Source organism: Bufo gargarizans, chromosome 1, assembly GCF_014858855.1.
Source record: "Bufo gargarizans isolate SCDJY-AF-19 chromosome 1, ASM1485885v1, whole genome shotgun sequence".
In the NCBI taxonomy this organism is placed as follows: Eukaryota; Metazoa; Chordata; class Amphibia; order Anura; family Bufonidae; genus Bufo; species Bufo gargarizans.
In genome coordinates this window covers 260,026,845-260,050,931 of record NC_058080.1, presented here as the reverse complement: position 1 = coordinate 260,050,931, position 24,087 = coordinate 260,026,845, and positions in this window count along the sequence as shown.

The window sequence follows — 24,087 nt, the reverse complement described above, 5'->3', positions numbered from 1 at the left end:
ATAATGGCTCAGTTCATTTTACCAATTGGAAAAAAATTATTTGTGGGGTGAAATTGGAAAAAAAAATCCGCTTTTACTGGATTTTTTTTTGTAAAAATTCAATGCCCAGTAAAAAAATGACATGATAATTATTTATATTGTTTTTATTTTGATTTCGCACTTTAAAAAATAAATAAAAACCTTTGAATGACCATTTTATGACAGCCATAACTTTTTATATTTCTGCCTACAGATCTGTATGAGGATTTGTTTTTGGTGGTGCTAACTTTAGTTTTTATTGGTACCATTTTTGGGTTACATATGACTTTTTGATCACATTCATTTAATTTTGTTTTGGTGATAAGGTGACAAAAATTGAGAATTGTTGATTTTTATTTTTTTACCCATTATGGTGTTCACTGGTCCAGGTCCAGGAAATATATTTTTATATTTTTATATTTTAATACACAGTGATACCCATTATAGTTTTTTTTATTGTTAATTTATTTTTATATGTAAACTAGGGAAAGGGGTGATTAGAATTTGTTAATTTTATTTTAAACTTTTTTTAATTTAAATTTTTTACCTTTTATTTTCCCCTGGGAGACTTGAACATGTGATTGTCTGATTGCTTCTACCATATACTGCAATATTTTTACATTGCAGTGTATGGGAGGTTCACTATGTTCCTATGGCAGGGCTCAAGGCTACCACACCAAACCAACAGCTCCCTCAATTTCAGCATGAGAGAGCGATTCAGGCCCTGAGAGAGCAGTGCTCCAAGGGAAAGCCACCTCAAATGACAGTGTCACAATTGACCACAGCATCTGAGGTATTAAATGACTGCAAGGGCATCATTAAGGCTGGGTGTCAGCTGTATTATAAAGCAGACGTATGCTGCGTAAGGAGTGGGCACAGCGAGTGAACACGCTCCATACACTTGCACTGTACATCGTGGTGAGCGTGAGGGTTAAAGCCATGTCAAACTGACCTTAGGATTGTTAGTGCTAAGGTCTCAACAGCTTAAAAGTTTACTGGCAACTAAAAAGGGCTTTTTAATTGCATGTTTTATTTAAAAAAATTTTTTTATAATTCTCACCCAGTAAACTGAAAGCTCCTGCATGTAAGGCCTATTGCAGATGAACGTGTGTGCTCCGTGGCTGTGCTGTGGGCCACAATGCACGAACACCCACCGTGGGGCAGCCGCAGTGGATCGTGGACCCATTCACTTTAATGGGTCCGTGGTCCGGCCGTTCCGCAAAAGATAGGATATGTTCTATATTTTTGTGGAATGGAAGTATGGGACAATACCCCACGGAAGCACTCCGTAGTGCTCCCGTTGGGTTCCGTTTCGTGACTGTGTTTTGCGGATCCGCAATTGCGGTCCGCAATACGGCCACGGAGCGCACACGTTCGTGTGCAATAAGCCTAACACACTGCGTCAGCGCTCAAGTCCATTCATGGGCCCCCTCCCACACTGTGTAGGGGACATCTTTACATTGGACAGAGAAGCTTCCCCCACTGCAGCTATGCCATATACAGTGGATATAAAAAGTCTACACACCCCTGTAAAATGTCAGGTTTCTGTGATGTAAAAAAATGAGATAAAGATAAATCATTTCAGAACTTTTTCCACCCTTAATGTGACCTATAAACTTTTCAACTCAATTGAAAAACAAACTGAAATCTTTTAGATAGAGGGAAGAAAAAATAAAATAATATGGTTGTATAAGTGTGCACACCCTTAAACTAATACTTTGTTGAAGCACCTTTTGTTTTTTTTACAGCACTCAGTCTTTTTTGGTATGAGTCTTTCAGCATGGCACATTTTGACTTGGCAAGATTTGCCCACTCTTCTTTGCAAAAACACTCCAAATCTTTCAGATTATGAGGATATCACCTGTGCACAGCCCTCTTCAGATCACCCCACAGATTATTAATCGGATTCAAGTCTGGACTCTGCCTGGGCCATTCCAAAACTTTAATCTTTTTCTGGTGAAGCCATTCCTTTGTTGATTTGGATGTATGCTTTGGGTCGTTGTCATTCTGAAAGATGAAGTTCCTCCTTATGTTCAGCTTTCTAGCAGAAGCCTGAAGGTTTTGTGCCAATATTGACTGGTATTTGGAACTGTTCATAATTCCCTCTAGCTTAACTAAGGCCCCAAATCCAGCTGAAGAAAAACAGCCCCAAAGCATGATACTGCCACCACCATGCTTCACTGTGGGTATGGTGTTCTATTTGCTTCAGAACAGGTAAGGAGTTTGTTAGACAGGTTTTTGCTATTGTCTGATTGCAAATGAGCATAGGGTGATTTGGGTGTTAAATTTGTTGTTGGGGGCGGAGCTTTTGTGGGAGTGTGTGTATATATAGCAACATAGTATTAGCTTGCCTAATTATAGCTTGCAGCATTCTTCAAGTGCAGCATTTATAAGTGCATTGGAGATACTTAGGAGGTAATCTGGAGGTGGATACAATCTTAAAAAGTAAGATTTGTTTGTTTAAATTCTTTCCCCTCTTTAAAATGGCAGACCTGGTTCTGTGCAGGAATTGTTGTGCTTTTATTTCATGGTCCGCTCTTCAGAGGTTTGGATGCTGTCTGATCTGTAGAAAGCATTCCGTAATGCAGCAGGAAATTGCATTTTTGAAATCTGAGATTTGTAAATTAACTGTTAAACAAACTCAGGCTGGGAACGTTGCAATGCTACTGCCACGGAGGCCCCCTAGAAATGGAAGATGGGTTACTGCAGGTTCTGGTAGACTTAGGGTTTTGGATATAAGACATGTCTCACAGCCTGTGGCTCTCCATAATTCATTTGCAGCACTTTCTGAGCACAAGAGCAACATTGAGGATGGCTCAGGCACAGTGGGTGAGGAGCAATCATCTCCCATGCCTAAAGTATGCAAGACTGCAGCCAAAGACAAAATGGAGAAGGTGAGGACTGATAGTAAGCAGCTGTTGGTGGGCAATTATATCATAAGAAGTGTGAAGTTTGAGGAAAATGGATTTGTGAGATGTCTCCCTGGTGCTACCGCTAGCAGGGACAGACGACATATCCTTAATATTGTTGTGGATGTTATTGTCCATCTTGGGACAAATAATCTGGCTTGCAATGAGGTTTCAAAGGTGAAGGAAGCTTTTCACACACTTGGAAATGATATACGGGAGGTTGCATTGACTGTTTCATTCTCTGCAGTTTTGCCTGTGCATCACCTTCAGCATGACAGGAAGATGCGCATTAAGGAATTCAATGTATGGCTTGGTGAATGGTGTCTGAACCAAGGGTTTGGCTTTGTGTCTCATGTTAGCTCTAGTTGGAATGGAAAAGAACTGTACAAGAAAGATGGTTTGCATCTTTCTCTCAAGGGAACGAATGTCTTCAGTGAACAGTTCAAAGTATTTGCTAAGGAGCATTTAAATTAGGAAAGGGGGGCAAAAAAGTGATAATCCAGCAGTCCGACTGCCCCTCGGAATAATGCCAGAAGATGCCAGTAGCACATAGGTTAAGAAATTACAAGCTCAGAGTCTTGTCTACAAATGCTCGCAGTTTAGGGAATAAGATCAATGAACTTGAGTCTATAATGGCATCTGAGAATATAGACTGTTACTGAGACATGGTTCAATGGGAGTAGAGTGGGATATAACAATACCAGGGTTCTCTCTATATAGGAAAGACAGGGAAGGCAAGAAAGGGGGAGGGGTGGCCCTGTATGTGAAAGACAGCATAAAATCTAATTTAATACAAGTTAGCGAGACCAATTTAGAGTCAGTTTGGGTTACGTTGCAGCTTGACAATCATAAGGTAACTCGTGTAGGTGTGATATATAGACCACCTAGCCAATTGAAAGAATTAGATGATCTACTAATTGAGGAAACAGCTAAAATTACATTGAAAGGGGATGTTATCATTATGGGAGTCTTTAATCTTCCTGATGTAAACTGGAAAACCAAAATAGCTAGTTCTGCCAGGAGTACAGATATTCTAAATTCCCTACTGGGATTATCTCTACAGCAAGTAGTGGAGGAGCCAACCCGGAAGGAGGCCATTTTAGATTTAGTATTCACAAATGGGAATTTGGTATCTGATATTACTGTAGGGGAAAGCTTGGGATCTAGTGATCACCAGTCAGTGTGGTTTACTATAAGTACAGTGACTGAGTCACACCACACAAAAACAAAAGTTTTAGATTTTAGAAAAACTGACATTTCTGAAATTAGATTAGAGGTATACGAGTTCCTATCAGATTGGAACAGTTTCAATGGAGTCCAGGAGAAATGGGACTACTTAAAGGGTTTCTACCACCACATTTTGACCTAATTAGCTGTCAGACACTAGCGATCTGCTAGTGTCTGCTGTACCTAACCATGCTATTGTAATCCCTTCCTCTGCAGCGGTTATCCTAAAAAACTAACTTTTATTGATATGCAAATGAGCCTCTAGGTGCTATGGCGGCGTCTTTTCAGCACCTAGAGGCTCCGTCTACTCACCATGTCTGCCGCCCAGTTCGTTCCTCCAGCCCGCCCATCTCTAGATTGACAGCCTCCATCGCGGCCGAATTCTCGAGCCTGCACCATGTGCGTCTGTATTCGGTGCAGGCGCAGTCACTGTCATACCGCTCACTGCACCTGCGCATCTCCACTGCACCTGCGCATCTCCACTGCTTGAGGCTGGGCGTCGTCTGTTCCTGGGAGCACTCTGACATCATCGGCACAAGCGCAGTGGAGATACCGGCGCAGTGAGCGGTCCGACAGTCACTGCGCCTGCGCCGAATACAGACGCACACGGCGCAGGCGCGAGAATTCGGCCGCGATGGAGGCTGTCAATCTAGAGATGGGCGGGCTGGAGGGACGAGCTGGGCGGCAGACATGGTGAGTAGACGGAGCCTCTAGGTGTTGAAAAGACGCCCCGATAGCACCTAGAGGCTCATTTGCATAGCAATAAAAGTTCTTTTTTTAGGGTAACCGCTGCAGAGAAAGGTCTTAGAATAGCATGGTTAGGTACAGCAGACACTAGCAGATCGCTAGTGTTGGACAGCTAATTAGGTCAAAATGTGGTGGTAGAAACCCTTTAAAAGTGGCACTATTAAAGGCAACAGATAATTGCATTAGGCAAGTCAGTAAAAGCAAAAAAAAGGAAGAGACCTCTGTGGTACTCAGCAGAAGTGACCAAAATCATTAAAAACCAAAAGATAGCATTTAGTAATTATAAAAATAAATAAAAAAGAGGATGACAGACAAATTTATAAGATTAGGCAGAGAGAGGCCAAACAAGTTATAAGAGCTTGTAAAACACAGGCAGAGAGAAATTAGCTCAGTCAGTAAAAAAAGGTGGTAAGACATTCTTCAGATACATAAATGAAAAAAGGAAACTAAAACAAGGAATTACCAAATTAAAAACAAAAGAAGGAAGGTATATGGAAGAAGATAAAGAACTAGCTGACTGCCTCAATGAATACTTCTGTTCAGTTTTTACAAAGGAACATAAAGGAAAAGGACCGCGTTTTTTGCACGTTTTTGTTGCGCGTTTTTGTCCATAGTCAACGCGCGTAGAACACGCGTTTGTGTGATTGACAGCAGTGTTGTCCAATGAAAATACAGCCCTGTCTATATGAAAGGTGTCTAATGAGAGAGAAATGGAGGTGATAAATTTCATGTGTGTTGGGAGAGTGGATTGTAGTGGATTGTTTGCGGTCATGGAATTCTCCAGAAGGCGACAAATTGTGGCAATTGTGTCAGCAAGCCTTCTCCGACGTTTGAGGCGTAGGAGAGAGAGCAGGCGACGCTTCTGGGTCCATCCTGTCATTGCCAATCGACAGGAAAGGGGACAGTTCTGGGCACTGTACGAGACCCTCCGGGCCCATGAAGACAAATTTTTTTCATACACGCGGATGTCCATCACCAGGTTTGTACATATACAATAGTTATAGTAGTGGGGTTCCAATTGTGAAGGTACCAGTTGTAGTTTTTTGGTATTGTTAACCCTCACCATTTTCGTTTTCAACAGCTTTGATGAGCTCCTGGGGTTGTTGGGCACCCGTTTACAACGTCAGGACACCTTCATGCGGGACAGTATACCACCAGCGGAAAGACTGATTATTACTTTGCGGTAAGTAGACTGTAATTGTGGCCAAATAAAGCATTTGTATTGTGTGTTGACTGGATATTAGTGTGGCCTTTGTTATTTTCTACTGGTGGTTGTGACGTTTCAAGTGTTTTTGAGGGGGGGTATTGGATGTGTATGCTTTTTAAATTTGGCATATAGATACCATACATACATAGTTTACCCACATTTTTCCCTACCAAACACTCTCTTCGAAATAAGAGTCCCAAAAAGTTTGCAAATGTTTTTATTTTTGGGAAAAGTAATAACATCTTACAGTTCCTTAAAAAATTAGCAAACTGTGTTTAACACAATCAACATAAGTTTCGTACTTTTAAACTTAAAATTATTCGGTAATTTTCCGATATTCACAATAAAGGTAGAACGCCCCTGATGCACCAAATTATGTATGGTACTTCTCAAAGGTTTTGGTATTGTGGTAATGCAAAATGTGGCTCGGTATCCCGCATGGCCTCTCTCATTCCGCCTGATTGCTGGGCAGGTTGCATTTGAGTGGTGGTGGAGGTGTTGGTGCCCATGCTGGTGGAGGGATAGCTGTATGATGATTGTGGTTGTGTGTGCCATGTGTCGTGAGGGTGTGGTATGTTAGTTTGTGAGTATGTTTGTGATGTGTATGTGTGAGTGGGTGGTGGATGTTGTGGTGGATATTGTGGTGGATGTTGTGGTGGATATTGTGGTGGATGTTGTGGTGGATATTGTGGTGGATGTTGTGGTGGATATTGTGGTGGATGTGGTGGTGGATGTTGTGATGCATTGTTGGGCTGTGTGATGTCATAATGTGGAATGAAGCTGTCTAGGGTCCTTGTTATGGCCTCCCTCGCTTCAGTTATGCGACTTCTGTGAACTTGCAGCATTTTTTCCTCCAAACTCAGTAAGAAATGTGCATCACTAGTGAGTTTGGGTGCTGGATGGGCAAGTGCATCCAGGCATGCAATTAGCCAGTCCTCCTGGCGATCGGTTCTTTTCCTTTTTGAACGGTGAGTCTGAATGTTTTCGGGTTCCACGACAGGTGGGGCAGGCTGTGTGGGTGTTTGGAATGTAGGGGTGGGATTGGGTGGAGGAGGACTTAGTGGCCCCGTAAACGCACAGGCCTCACTGTCCCTGGTGACCTCCTCCTCTTCCTCCTCCTGCTGTTGTCTTTTCGACCAGCTACTATCGGTGCTGTGAACATGAAAATATACATAAGTATGTGCAAGATATGAAAGTGAATGCATGTCATACCACACCCTCTCCTGCATGTGTATGCCCTGGACTCACCTACGCATTTCAGTGCATGGTATTAGAAAGGCCATTTCCTCCGCATGGACATAGCTGGACCGTGCACTTGGCGAAGCTCTGCTCCTCTGTTCCTTCTCTTTGCATCGATGACGAATGAAGGCATCTTTGAGGCTCTTCCACTTGCTTTTTAGTAAATTTACTATAATAAAAATAAAATAACATCCATTAATTGTTATCTTTTTTTTTCTCACATTTTTTTCAGCTATTTAGCTACAGGCCAATCGTTGATCAGTCTTCACTACACCTTCCAGATCAACGTGTGATCGTGAAGGAAACCTTCAGCACCATTTGGCAGGTCCTTCATGCTGTTGTGATGGGCCAACCAAACAAGGAGGAGTGGCTTAAAATTGCGGATACTTTTCCAAAAACCTGCAATTTCCCGAACTGTGTAGGAGCAATTGACGGAAAACACATCCGCGTTCTGAAGCCAATGAGGAGTGGCAGTCAGTTTTATAATTATAAAAAATACTTTTCGGTTGTTCTTTTTGCGGTATGTGATGCGAACTATTGTTTCCGTTATATCGATGTGGGTTCCTATGGCAGCAGCTCTGACTCTGCTGTTTTTGGGCATTCTGACTTTGGTCAAATGCTCAGTAGTAATGCCCTTGACCTTCCCAGGAACACCACACTGCCTGGCACCACTTATCCATCGATGCCTTTTGTTTTTGTTGGTGACGAGGCATTTGCTCTAGGTGAGCACCTTATGAGGCCATACTCTAGCCGTAATCTCTCTATTGCGCGGCGTATTTTTAACTATTGCCTGACAAGAGGACGCAGGGTGGTGGAATGCGCATTTGGCATATTAGCCAACAAATGGCGAGTTCTGCACTCTCCCATAAATCTCAAATTGGAGACCGCCATCTCGGTTGTGAAGGCAGCATGTGCTCTTCACAATTTTGTCCGAGAAAGGGATGGCTTCAATTTTGAGGATTCGTTGAGCCATTCCATGGAGAGTCAGAATCGCAGCGGTGTGCGTGGGACCACACATGGTGCCGCCATTCGGGACCACTTTGCGGCTTATTTTATGTCACCACAGGGGGAGTTACCTTGGCAAATGCAAGCCATATAAATTTATATTATTTAGTCTTTTGCAGCTGCAAAAATTGTTTCTTTAACTTGTAATATTCCTTTTTCTTTGTTTATTGTAATGGCTGAATTAAAAGATTTGAAGAGTGAATTTGTGCAATGCCGTTTTTTCACCTATATCGTGCCCCTTGTAGAAGCCCCAATAGTGCCCACCAATACTCGTCCATTAACAAGGGAAAACAATGTGGGCGGAATTAGGGATCCCATTTATGTGCCCAATACTCGTCCATTAACAAGGGAAAACAATGTGGGCGGAATTAGGGATCCCATTTATGTGCCCAATACTGGTACTATATAGACATACAATCACCGATAATGTGCCAGTGCTGCAATAGCCCACAAGCACAATCATTTTTCAACGTAGACAATATCCATATCAACTTTATAACACAAATCCGCACCACTAATGTAGGCCAAAATTTGAATTTAAAATACATTGCCAGATTGGAACAAGTGCAAATTAAGCATACTGGCCCACTACATTGTGCCAGAATGTGGGTGACGGGGAACCATTGACTGGCCATATACTAGAACAGGGATGGTGAAGCTGCGGCCCTCCAGCTGTAGCAAAACTCCAACTCCATGCATGCTTGGACAGGCTACAGCAAGTAAAATACAGCACAGCATATTGGGAGTTGTAGTTGGACAACAGCTGGAGGGCGGCAGGTAGAGCTGGGCTGGACTATTACATATAGTTTTTACACCAGTGCACACAAGGAGTTTTTTTTTTTTACACTCAGAACACACATGTCAATACCTTTGCCTTCTTTCACAGTTTTGGATAATGTCTTCCACTGTGGCCAGATGCTTTCTCCAATGTCCTCCCATGCCTGCTGCCTGCTTCTCCTGTTTTTGTACTTGGCATCTTGGATGTCATACAGGCAGCGTTTTGCCTGCACAAGCCTGATCAGTGTCTCACTATCACAGCCTGCTTCCTCCATCTTGGTCAGGCTAGAAACTTGCCGATCACTAGGGTGTGGCGTTTTATTGACTGTTTTTATGGTCACAAAACGCCCCAAAGAAGCTCAAGAACTTTTTTGAGCGTAGGGCGTTTTACAGCGCGTTCAAATGCGCTGTAAAACGCTCAAGTGTGAACCAGGGCCATAGGGAAGCATTGGTTTATGAATGGTTCCATATACGGACCGTATACAGAACACCAAAAAACGGCCCGTACACTCGCAAAAAAAAGTTTGTGTGAACTAGGCCTAAAGGTACAGCCTCACAGAGTGGTCATTAGAGATGAGTGAGTTTATCAAAAATTCGATTTGGCTGCTTCACAAAATTTCACAAAGAAGTTTGATTCGTTATGAATTACTTCGTCATGAATCACATTTCCTTGTATGTAGTAGGCACAATAATGCAACCACATTATTTTAGTTTTTTTTGTTTCCTTCCCTCCACCTAAAAGATGTCAGCTTGTTTTTCAATTGAGTTGTACAGTTTATCGGTCACATTAAAGGTGGAAAAAGTTCTGAAATGATTTCTTTGTCTAATTTTTTTACAGCACAGAAACCTGATATTTAAACAGGGTGTGTAGACTTTTTATATCCACTGTATGTGAATGGCTGCAGTGGGGAATAACCTTTGCACTGCAATCTGCAACAGATATAGGCTGTATCGGGGTCATGCGTATTTATTAAATGACCCCCTAAAAGACTATATTAAGAGCATATGGAGGGTCTTCTATCCCTGTTTTCTCAATGCAGGTGACATAAACTACTAATTAAAAACAAATGAAAAAGGCTTTCTGGTTTTAGGTTAGTAAAGAATAACCCCTTCAGGACCAGCCCATTTTATTTTTTTTTTATTTTTTTGCTTACATTTTTTACCCCCAGCCTTCCCAGAGCCATAACTTTTTTATTTTTCCATTCACATAGCAGAATGAGGGCTTGTTTTTTGCAGGACAAGTTGTACTTTCTAATGGCACCATTTACAGTTGCATACGATGTAGTGGGCAGCTGGAAAAAAATTCAATTGAGGTGGAGCTATGAAAAATAAACACAATTCCACCAGTTTTATGTTTTTTTTTGTTTTTTTTAGTGTTTCCTGTGTGGTAAAACTGACCTGTTACCTGTTCATTCTCCGGGTTAGTTCAATTACAATGATACTACATTTATTTATATAGTTTTTCTTCCGTTTTAATACCGAAAAAATAATAGAAACTTTTGAAAAACGTATTTTTTCTTTGCATCACCATATTAAGACCCCCATAGCTTTTTTTATTTTTATGGGGATGGAGCTGTGTGGGGGCCCATTTTTTGCAAGGTGATCTGTAGTTTATATTGTTACCATTGTGGTGTGTGTATGACTTTTTGATCACTTTTTATTAACTTTTTTGGGGGGGAGGTGAAGTGACAAAAAAACCTGGAGAATTGTTATGCATTAGCATTGAAGTTTATGAGAAGTTTGCTGTATTTCCTATGGAGCCACATGCAGGGACTTCATAGGAACCTATCTGCAGCATCCTCAGATCATTCAGGAGGACTGAGACTGCCGCACACACCATCTGGCCCCCCGATTGGCTCTCTCTAGGGGGAGCCATTGAACATCCAGGAGAGCGCACTCCAAGGTTTTTGAGCTCCCCGATGCCATGGTCACAATTGACTACGGCATCTAAGGAGTTATCGTTGATCGCATACATTAGCCCCAGGTGTATGCTGTTTAAAACAGCAGGCACCTGGCAGCTATGGCGCCCACTGCACTTGCAAGTGGGCGCTATATTTGAATTCCCGACTCCAGACGTAAATTTATGGCATGCAGTCGGGAAGGGGTTAATCTTTTCAAAAACGAAAAGTTCTAAAAATATTTACTTTTGGGGTCATTTACTATTCAGAAATACGCCAATATTAGGCTATCTCCTTCATCATTTTATTCGCTTGTTTTAGGAATAGAAAAAGGTCTAAGTGCAAGCCATCAAGGAAGCTACCGTACATTTAAACAGGCGGTGGATACAGGCGGCACCTCTCCATAACTTCGGCGGATTCACCGCCAGTTAAAAGAGCTATTAAGACCGGCATCTCAGACGCTGGTCTTACTAAATGATCCCCTTTATGTATTACATCTTCACCATTTTCAAGATATTTGTTGTCAGTAAATGTGAGCACTCCAATTCAGAAATCCATACATATCTAGTCCTTCTCCTAAGGCCTCTTTCACATGACCGTTTTTTTTTCCATTTTGCGGGCCGTTTTTTGCGGTCCATATACGGTCCGTATACGGAACCATTCATTTCAATGGGTCCGCAAAAAAAAACTGAATGTACTCCGTATGCATTCCATTTCCGTATTTCCGTTTTTTCCGTTCCGTTGAAGGATAGAACATGTTTTATTATTGCCCGCAAATCACGTTCCGTGGCTCCATTCAAGCCAATGGGTCCGCCAAAAAACAGAACACATACGGAAATGCATCCGTATGTCTTCCGTATTCGTTCTGTTTTTGAAAAGGTTATGCCCAGCCCAATTTTTTCTATGTAATTACTGTATACTGTATATGCCATACGGAAAAACGGAATGGAAACAGAAACACAACGGAAACAACGGATCCGTGAAAAAACGGACCGCAAAACACTGAAAGAGCCATATGGTAGTGTGAAAGAGGTCTAAGGCCTCTTTCACACGACCGTATGGCTTTGGCCTCTTTCATACTACCGTATGGCTATTTCAGTGTTTTGCGGTCCGTTTTTCACGGATCCGTTGTTCCGTTTCGTTTTTTTGTTCAATTCCGCTTTTCTGTATGGCATAGGCCTCATGCACACGACCGTTGTTGTGTTCCGTTCCGCAAAATGGGGTTCATTTGTTCCGTGATCCGTTTTTTTGTTTCTGTGTGTCTTCCTTTATTTTTGGAGGATCACCAAACATGAAGCAAAGTATAAAAAAAGTCAAGTTTGCCATGCAACTGATAGGAAAAAAACGGACGCGGATGACAATCTTGTGTGCCTCCGCGTTTTTTCCCAGTCCCGTTGACTTGAATGGGTCCGCAAACCGTTTTCCGTGAAAAAAATAGGACAGGTTATATTTTTTTGACGGACTGGAACCAAGGATCACGGACGCGGATGACAAACAGTGCATTAGCCGAGTTTTCAACGGACCCATTGAAAGTCAATGGGTCCGCAGAAAAAAAACTAAAAACGGAACAACAGACACGGAATGAAACAATGGATGTGTGCATGAGGCCATATACAGTATACAGTAATTACATAGAACAAATTGGGCTGGGCATGAAATTTTCAATAGATGGTTCCGCAAAAAACTGAACGGATACGGAAGACATACGGATGCATTTCCGTATGTGTTCCGTTTTTATTGAGGACCCGTTGACTTTAATGGAGCCACGGAACGTGATTTGCGGCCAAATATAGGACATGTTCTATGTTTCAACAGAACGGAAAAACAGAAACAAAATGCATACAGAGTACATTCCGTTTTTTTTGATGTGATGACATCACGCGTCACTGTGCACGAGATTTTGCGCAGTTTCTTCTATCGAGATGGCAGCCACTGCCTCTCCGCAAGCAAATAGATGAGGTGAGTATGTTTTTTTTTTACTGCCAATACAGGAAAAATAGGTTCATTACCAAGTAGCACGAGGAAATTTCGGCTTCGTGGCAAATCTAATTTTTCTCGACATTCGGAGCAAAGGACCCGTTGAGGACCCGTTGACTTTAATGGAGCCACGGAACGTGATTTGCGGCCAAATATAGGACATGTTCTATGTTTCAACAGAACGGAAAAACAGAAACAAAATGCATACAGAGTACATTCCGTTTTTTTGCGGACCCATTGAAATGAATGGTTCCATATCCTATTAAGTACAACTCATCAAATCGCATAAACTGTAGTTTATATTCTTCTTGTTTATACGGGGTGGGAATCCGACTTCCAGTAGCGTATCTACAAAAGAGTGCCACAAAGTTTCTCTCCATATACAGTATACAGTAATTACATAGAAAAAATTGGGCTGGGCATAACATTTTCAATAGATGGTTCCGCAAAAACGGAACGGATACGGAAGACATACGGATGCATTTCCGTATGTGTTCCATTTTTTTGCAGACCTATTGACTTGACTGGAGCCACGGAACGTGATTTGCGGGCAATAATAGGACACGGAATGGAAAAACGGAAATACGGAAACGGAATGCATATGGAGTACATTCCGTTGTAGATGCAGGACAAAGAAAATAACATCGAATGATGGACACGTGCCCTATGGATCCCTATAATGGAGTCTATCAAGTTTAACGGTCAAAATGGTGCAACATTAGTAGAGCCTCTAATGCAGATGTGAGCAAAGACAGTTCTAGACCTCGTTATTGGTATACAAATTAAGGCCTAGTTCACATGAACGTATGGCTTTTATAGTTTTTTGCGGTCCGTTTTTCACGGATCCATTGTTCCGTTGTGTTTCCGTTTCCTTTCCGTTCCATTTTTCCATATGCCATGTACAGTATACAGTAATTACATAGAAAAAATTGGGCTGGACATAACATTTTCAATAGATGGTTCAGAAAAAACGGAACGGATACGGAAGACATACGGATGCATTTCCGTATGTGTTCCGTTTTTTTTGCGGACTCATTGACTTGAATGGAGCCACGGAACGTGATTTGTGGCCAAATATAGGACATGTTCTATCTTTCAACGGAAAGGAAAAACGGAGATACAGAAACGGAATGCATATGGAGTACATTCAGTTTTTTTTGCGGAACCATTGAAATGAATGGTTCCATATACGGACCGTATACAGAACACCAAAAAACGGCCCGTACACTCGCAAAAAAAAGTTTGTGTGAACTAGGCCTAAAGGTACAGCCTCACAGAGTGGTCATTAGAGATGAGTGAGTTTATCAAAAATTCGATTTGGCTGCTTCACAAAATTTCACAAAGAAGTTTGATTCGTTATGAATTACTTCGTCATGAATCACATTTCCTTGTATGTAGTAGGCACAATGACGGGGAACAGCGATCATGCCGCCCCCTCTCATTGAACCCCTCAGATGCCGCATTCGTCGCTGATCGTGGCATCTGACAATAAAATTGAGGGCTTTTAGGGGTTAATCAGGGTTAAAAATAAATAAATACATACTCACTTTATCCATTTGCTTGCCGAGAGGCTGCTGTGGCCATATTGATTGAATAAACTGCACAAAATCTCGCACGTTGATGTGATGACATCACGCGTCACTGTGCACGAGATTTTGCGCAGTTTCTTCTATCGAGATGGCAGCCACTGCCTCTCCGCAAGCAAATAGATGAGGTGAGTATGTTTTTTTTTTACTGCCAATACAGGAAAAATAGGTTCATTACCAAGTAGCACGAGGAAATTTCGGCTTCGTGGCAAATCTAATTTTTCTCGACATTCGGAGCAAAGTCAATTAGTTTGACTTCCATTCGCTCAACACTAGTGGCCACCATGCCCAGAATGGGATTAGAAACTGATAGTTTTTTCAGCATTTACCGTATTATTAATGGCAGTGCAGTAAACCACAAGGCCATTAAGGGCCCTTTTACATCACTGTTTTGTTTTCTGTTCTTCTGATCCATTAAAAGAACAGAAAAAAAAAAGCTGTGCACTATTTTGAGCATCAGTAGACCCCAGTGAGCATCAGTTTGCAGTAACAGTAACTGATCCGGTTTTTTTTGCATCAGTTATAATCAGTTTGCATCAGTTTGTGTCAATCCCGTCAGAGATCCGTTATTTTAGAGGCGAGGAGGACTTTTTATCCTGTCTAAAATAACAGATCTCTAATGGAACTGACAAATATGGATGCAAACTGATCCTAACGGACAGGGATGGACAGCCATAGACCCTACTGGAAATTTTCCTGGTGGGTGGATGCCCATAGGGCCACCTGAGCCCTCCTCACTGCCGCTGGCTAGGAACATACTACTGATGTACCTACAGGGTTCAGTATTAGAGGAAGATCAGGCAAGCCGAAGGCAGGGTTGTCTTAATGTCACCTCCTAAGCCCCCTGCTCCACATCCATATTAGAGACAATGGGAGGAGGACAGAACGTGGGGGCAGAGGGACAGCTTCTAGGAAGTACTTTGTGCTGCATTGTGGTGTTTGGTTCTGTGGGATGGTATTTTGTGCTGCACTATGATATTACTGACCCCACCAACTTGTACTGGCAGCATCTACTTGTGTTGCCCCAACTTCAGTAAATTTGGACCCTCTTACAACATTAAGACCACTTTTAGGTATTTTTTTCCGAAGCCACTTTAAGTTTCCACTGCGCCCTTGCTAACGGATGCTCAAAAAAACAGATCCATTCAAAAAATATTTTTCTGTTTTTCTGACGGAACGGAAAACAAAACGGTGATGTGAATGTTTCCTAACAATAAACACTGAATAAACAATCATTTTCTATTGAGTTACTCGAACACTGCCATGGCTTGCATGGCTCGGCGATTGTCACCACACGGCGCTGTGCGTCCCATTTACCTAAAACGAGAAAACCTCTATCATTACAATAATACATTTACAAGTAAAATGCAGTTCAGACCCAATTGTCTGAAATAAACAAAGCTACCTGCATGCCTTGATTGCGTTCATAAAGTAGGGAATATATATATATATATATATATATATATATTTCACAATATTATACTTGGGATATATGATATCTGTAGTTGTGTGCACCACAATATTTTTAAGTTTATCTGTATTTTTGTGCTAGTGTGTATCAGAAGAAACAGAATATGTGAAAGCTTTCTAATAGGGCATGGGAGCATGGTGTTTGTAATACGCACATTTATGTGCATAGTTGGGTGCCAGAAGACAATAGCAAGCTACTTTGCAATTGCTTTCTGAAAGTTGAAAGGAGGGTGGATAACATGACACACGTTTAATTTCAGCACACTTGTTAAATCAGCTCTGAATTTTTTATGAAGCATCAGTAACCAGTAGCTGAAGCTCTGGGGGCTTCTTCACCACAAAGAGTGTGGCCTGCTCCCACTTCCCATCTGGCACCGGGTGACAGACACAGTCAAGAGGGCTGCAGGAAACTTTAAGAAGAAAGCTCATGTGCGACAACCATTGTGAATGAAAAAAACAGAACATGCCGCGCTGTGTGACTGTATCTCTTTAAAGAATGGACACGACAGCTTACAACTGGATTTAAAGTCAGGGTGATGCATTTGTTAACAGATGAGACAACAGCTGTTTTGCTGGGCACCATAGTAGGACGAGCTCCAGTTCAATACACTCCTCAAGGCTCCAGCTTGTATGGAAAGCTTTTGAAATGCGGCTTAGAGGTTTCATTTTTCAAAAACAACTCCTTAAACCTACCGTACTGATAATCATCAACAGAAATATACTATACTACATAGAAGTACAGAGTAGTAATCTGCTATATAGTAGACTTACTTTACAAAGGAAACTGTAAACAGGAGGCACAATTCAATAAAATGAAGTTCAGATTGCTTGTCTAGAATACGGTTATTGATCGACATCAAAAACATGTTTTGTCAGCATTACAATTTTATTTATTTTTTATCCGCAGAACTTCAAGGGCGTATCCAGGATTAGAAAAAGTGATTTATTAATTTTTTTCTAGAAAAAGCTCCACACTTGTCCATGTCCTGTCTGTGGTATTGCAGCTCATTGTCATTCAAGACAAGATTTTTTAAACAGTTTTACGCCAGTAAAGTGGCATAAAAAAGTCACAAACTATGGTACATGTCATAGTTCGGCTATAATTAAAAAATGTTAACTCTTCACGGCACTTGAGAAAAGTGGCGGATCTTAGAAGGATGGGATGTGGCCTCCTGCACACGAACGTGTGCGCCCCGTGGCCGTGCGGGCCGCAATGCATGAACCACCACCGTGGGGCAACCGCAGCAGATCGTGGACCCATTCACTTTAATGCAATGGAGTATGGCGGAGCTCACCTGAGTGACCACCAGTGGAAGCACGGGGAAAAAAAAAAAAACGCCAGGAACCAGGCGTGGACGAAAGCAACAGAAGAAAGTGATCCAGCTTCCAAGATGGCAGTAATGTCAAGTTTATTACTGCCATCTTGGAAGCTGGATCACTTTCTTCTGTTGCATTCACTTTAATGGGTCCGCGATCCGGCCATTCCGCAAAAAGATAGGACATGTTATAAATTTGCCACATTTTGCACCAACAGACTTTACACTAAAACTGGCATGTGTAACACCAGTCTTAGAATATTTGTCCTACTAGGACTTTGACACTGGGAACCCCCTGTTCATACCTCCACAATAAGTGGAGCAGTGGATGAGCATATGCACTGGCACTGTATAGGACAGCTGGAGATGGCTGAATGCTGTCCCATAGAGAATAAATGGAGCGGTAGCGCATATACCCCACTACTGCTCTATTCATAGGGATAGGTTTTCATCTTGGGACACATTAGTAAAAGCGAAATAGTGCATCAGCATGTGGTTGGTAATTATTGGTATAGGTTAGGAAATGAGGTTGGTTGCTTTAAAATTAAAAGGGTGTTCTTCTAATCACTTTTTGGAGATAGGTTCCCTGAAGATAAGCTAATTAAAGGGTGTCCTGCTGTTGGAGCCCCCATGATTGCAGATGTTCATCTTCCTTATGCTGCTTGCACAGTATAAACAGATAACTACACAATGAAGTCATGTCCACGTAACACACAGACTCCAGAGTGAGAAGCATTCTTTGTAGCTACTTGCTTTGGCTAAAAGATGGTCCTGGATAGGGACCTCCCATTTCAGTACTCCTTAGGCCTCTTTCACACTACCGTATGGCTATTTCAGTGTTTTTCGGTCCGTTTTTCACGGATCCGTTGTTCCGTATTTTTGTTTCTGTTGTGTCTCCGTTTCCGTTTATCCATTCCATTTTTCCGTATGGCATATACAGTATACAGTAATTACATAGAAAAAATTGGGCTGGGCATAACATTTTCAATAGATGGTTCCGCAAAAAACGGAACGGATACGGAAGACATACGGATGCATTTCCGTATGTGTTCCGTTTTTTTTGCAGACCCATTGACTTGAATGAAGCCATGGAATGTGATTTGCGGACAATAATAGGACATGTTCTGTCTTTCAACGGAACGGAAAAATGGAAATACGGAAACGGAATGCATACGGAGTACATTCCATTTTTTGGGGGCGGAACCATTGAAATGAATGGTTCCGTATACGGACCGTATACGGAACGCAAAAAACGGCCTGCAAAACGGAGAAAAAAAACGGTAGTGTGAAAGAGGCCTTAATGTGACCTTTTGGTTTACGGTAAAAATGAAAATACCTGGTGGTCTTCTCTTTAATTTTTTCTGTAAGGTTCCTCAAATTCCCACTACCTTAACCTGGCTATACCAGATTCCCAGACTCCTCTGGTCACACTTTCACTCTCAGCTGGTCCGTCCAAGAGCAGAGGCGGGATGTCTCTGACAACCAAAGCATGGTGTACATAGAGTAGTCAGTGACAACTTTACATAAATGGAGAGATGACTGGGAATCTGAGAAACTGCATCAGAAAAATTTAAAAAGACGGTACCGTGTAGTTTACCTATGTCATTATAGTGACATTTTTCTTGTGAATTGGATGGTCACCTTAATAGGATATGTGGGTTTTCAAGATAACTTCTTTAACTTTCCTATTTTTCTGTTTCTCTGTTTTGTTTATAAATCGGATGCACCTTTGTACTTAAAGATCAAAGATTGCCCATTTTGTATCATTGTGACTTTTTGTATCATCATACTTGTTACTTGTTTGAAATAGCTGGAAAAAAAAAATTATAATAATAAATATATATATATATATATATATATATTTATTTATATTTATATATATATATATATATCTACAAAAGGGATTATCTATTGAACCTGTCCAGTGATACATTATTTACTCTGCTCTAATCATACCTTGAGTCAGTTCTGTAAAGGGATATTGTTTCTGGCGATTGCTAAAAGATACATATTTAATGAGGTGTCAATATAACATATAAATGATGACAGTCGACTGTCTTGCCTGTGGCTTTCTGTCAGTATAATCCCAAGGAGAAAAAAAGGAGCGCAGTTAGCACATGTACCCATGACTTCACGACAAAAGACAATGTTCCCCCACACAACACCTGTTGTTGCAGTTGGGTTAATTACTTTTCATTGTGTTCAACTGCCTTAAATATTTATAGCCGTATGAGTATATCCCAAAATCAGAAACTGACACCAGGCTAATGCCGTAAGATGAGATAAATTCTACTTATTGTTCCAACCCCATGAAAGTATTTTCGAATTGGTTCGGAACCTGTTTGGTTAAAATGCATATGTCTCATAACTCTTCTCTTACAGGGGGTTCAGACCTGAGCGTTCTGAAACGAGCGCTCTGTATGCGCGATTGTACGGGCGTTTACAATCGCGCATACAGAGACAGGCGTGCACACATTGTCGCGCGTTCCCGAATATCTATGTACGGGAACGCGCGACAAACGCCCAAAAAAAAGCTCAAGAACTTGTTTGAGCGTCGGGCGTTTTACAGCGCGATCGTACGCGCTGTAAAACGCCCAGGTGAGAACCATTCCCATAGGGAAGCATTGGTTTCTCCTTGTTGAGCGTTTTACAGCGCGTAGGAACGCGCTGTAAAACGCTCAGGTGTGAACTAACCCTTAGGCCTCCTACACACGACCGTATGGCTTTTTCAGTGTTTTGCGGTCCGTTTTTCACGGATCCGTAGTTCCGTTTTTTGTTTCCGTTGTGTTTCCGTTTCTGTTCCGTTTTTCCGTATGGCATATACACTATACAGTAATTACATAGATAAAATTGGGCTGGGCATAACATTTTCAATAGATGGTTCCGCAAAAAACGGAACGGAAACGGAAGACATACGGATGCATTTCCGTATGTGTTCCGTTTTTTTTGCGGACCCATTAACTTGAATGGAGCCACGGAACGTGATTTGCGGGCAATAATAGGACATGTTCTATCTTTCAACGGAAAAACGGAAATGGAATGCATACGGAGTACATTCCGTTTTTTTTTGAGGAACCATTGAAATGAATGGTTCCGTATACGGATTGTATACGGAACGCAAAAAACGGCCAGTCAACGGGGGGAAACGGTCGTGTGCAGGAGGCCTTAAGGTCAGTCTAGTGAAATGGCCATAAGTCGTACTACTCAGCTGTGTTTTTAATTTGGGTCCTAAGGGTCCCATAGTGATGGTGCCCGATCAGAACAAAGCTGTCAAATACTGTAAGAGCAGCTACATTTAGATTTTTCTGCAGAAAATGATGGAACATTAGTGCAGGTAGTAGAGCAGGATCACACTATGGCAGGCATCCTCAAACTGCGGCCCTTCAGCTGTTACAAAACTACAACTCCCAGCATGCCCGAACAGCCTACAGGTATCAGCCTACAGCAGGGCATTGTGGGAGTTGTAGTTTTACAACAGCTGGAGGGCCGTAGTTTAAGGATGCCTGCACTATGGTCTAATAGGTTTTCCTGAGGGTATGTCTAATGTCATCAGCAATAAAAGAGCAATGCATTGCTTTGGCCAGTAGAGGGACATCTAAAAGATGTGTGCTGAGTCTGACCAATGTCCAGCGATGTCTTCTTGCTATGCTTTAAACACGCTGTGCATACCAGAATATCATGATATTTAATAAGAAGTGACTACAGGATTTAAACAATGGTAGTAATGGGAATATGTGATTGTGGTAGGTCTAGCATACAGAATGGCTGTAGCTTTTGTATTCTGAAAATAATATGCACAGATTCTAGTTTGAAATAACAGTAATAAAAGTATTAGTTAATTGCAACAAATCGTCAGCATTTGATTTCGGCCCTTTACAGTCAGGTTTGCTGATGCAGTTTTGACGCCAAATCCAGGAGTGAATTCTAAAAAGAGGGGAAATTGTATCTGTCCTTTATACTTTCTCTCCTTTTATGATCCATTCCTGATTATGATATCAAACACTTAATAAAAAACCTGCACATGTGGCCGTACCCAAATAGGAAGGATATTATTTACAACTAAATTCCATATTAACTGCATTCCCTGCACATCATGCAGCATTACCAGATCTAAGAAACATATGCATGCTAACAAGATTGTTGTCATATGTACCAAAGTAGATATTACATGCCAGGACATACTACATGAGAATCAAAGATGTTTCCATAATAATTCAATGTACTGATAATGAGACATGATAGATACATAATACAGTAGATACATGATAGATATTACATCTAGAATAGATAGATAGATAGATAGATAGATAGATAGATAGATGGATAATAGATGATAGTAATAGATAGATAATAGATTATAGTAATAGATAGATAGATAGATAGATAATAGATTATAGTAATAGAAATATAGATAGATAGATAGATAGATAGATAGCCTTGTGAAATTGAGGATGCAGCACACTATATAGAAGAGGGGTGCACGTCCGGCCAGTGTGGACCAGCACCTAGGTCCAATGAACTAGAAATGGAAAAACGGCCAGCAGCACTCCAAAATATCAAAGAAAACGTGTGGTTTATTAACCCAAAGTGAAGCAACGTTTCAACAGCTTGTTGCTGTCTTTATCAAGCCTGATAGGCTCGATAAAGACAGCAACAAGCTGTTGAAACGTCGCTTGACTTTGGGTTAATAAACCACACGTTTTCTTTGATATTTTGGAGTGCTGCTGGCCGTTTTTCCATTTCTAGATAGATAGATAGATAGCTAGAATGAGATATTACATCACTAGATAGGTTTGAGATACATAAATACATAGATAATAATAATAGATGATGGATAGATAGAGCTAAATTATAGATAGAAACATAGATGGATAAATATAGACAGGCAGGTAGATAGATAGACATAAAGAGATATATATTACATAGATATGTGACAGATATGTGACAACCTGCCCGCTTAACTGTGACCTCCACAGACTCTGCTCCCTAAACAGTGTCATCCACAGCACCCTGCCCCTTTAAAGGTGACCTACAGCAGTGAGAAAAAATGGCTGAACCTGGTGTAATACTGTGTACGTCGAAAATGAAGGACCTAAAAGCTTCTATTGGCTGATAAGGGTCATGTGACCGTGTGTATGGCAGTTGGGATATGAGTGAAAGACCTGCAGGCTTCTATTGGCTAATGCAGGTCATGTGATGGTGCCATATTTGCATTTTTGGGGAATATCTCAGGATCGGTACATCCTAGAGAGCTGAGACCCAGTCAAAAACCTTCCCGGACACCTGATGTACCTGTGTGCTAAATTTGGTGCAGATCAGTCCAGTCATTTGGCCGCGCGTAAAGAACAGACAGACAGAAACTAATTTTTATATATATATAAGAGACTAGCAGAAGGACCCGGCTTTGCACGGGTATATTTGATTTATTTCATTTAATGTTTAAAGTTATAAGATATCGACAGTATCCCCCATAACAGTGACGTCTACAGTACTCCGCCCCTTTAACAGTGAACTCCACAGTTCCCCACCCCTTAACACTGACCCCCCCCCCCACAGTTCCCTGCCACTTTAAAATGGGACCTCCACAGCAGCCCATCCCCTTAACTTTGACCTTCACAGCAGCCCACCCCTTTAACAGTGAGTTTCACAACACCCTACTCCCTTGACAGTGACCTCCTCATGGGCCCGCCCCCTTAACAGTGACCTCCACAGTACCCCACTGCCTTAATAGTGACCTCACAGTAGTTTCCCCTTTAATACTGGTCCCTTCCCCTTAACAGTGACCTCCACAGCACCCGCCCCTTTAACAGTGACCTCAATAGTGCCCGCCTTTTTAACAGTGACCTCCACAGTGCCGGCCCCTTTAACAGTGACCTCCACAGTGCCTGCCCCTTTAACAGTGACCTCCACAGTGCCAGCCCCCTTAACAGTGACCTCTACAGTGCCCGCCCCTTTAACAGTGACCTCCACAGTGCCTGCCCCTTTAACAGTGACCTCCACAGCGCCCGCCCCTTTAACAGTGACCTCCACAGTGTCCACCCATTTAACAGCGCCCTGCCCCTTTAATGCTAGGGCTACACGACAAAATGTGTTGCGCGACATTTTGTCTCAACAACTTTTATAATAATAGGCTATGGTGTCGCACTGCAACATATGCCATGCTGCGACTGGAACAGCACAGTCACAAAAATGTATATAGCAGTGTAGTTGTACCCTATGTTTTGTGAGACTTATTGTCGTCCTGTAGCCCTAGCCTAAAGGTGACCTACAGCAGTGAAGAAAAATGGCTGGGTTGTTATGGAAACCTGGAGAAAAACTGTGTGTATAGCAGTTGGGATTTGAAGAGAAAGACTTACAGGCTTGTATTGGCTAATGCAGGTCATTTTTGGGGAATATCTCAGGAACGGTACGTCCTAGAGAGCTGAGACCCAGTCTAAAACCTTCCCGGACACCTGATGTACCTGTGTGCCAAATTTTGTGAAGATTGGTTCAGTCGTTTGGTCGCGCATAAAGAACAGAGAGACAGACAGACAGACATCCAGACAGACACACATACAGAAACTCATTTTTATATAGTGTATATGAGATAGATAGATATCACATAGATAGATAGATAGATATGAGATAGATGATAGATAAATAGATTATAGATATGATATTGAAAGATAATATATAGCTCTGCTAGTACCAATGTGGTTTGCAGGCATTAGC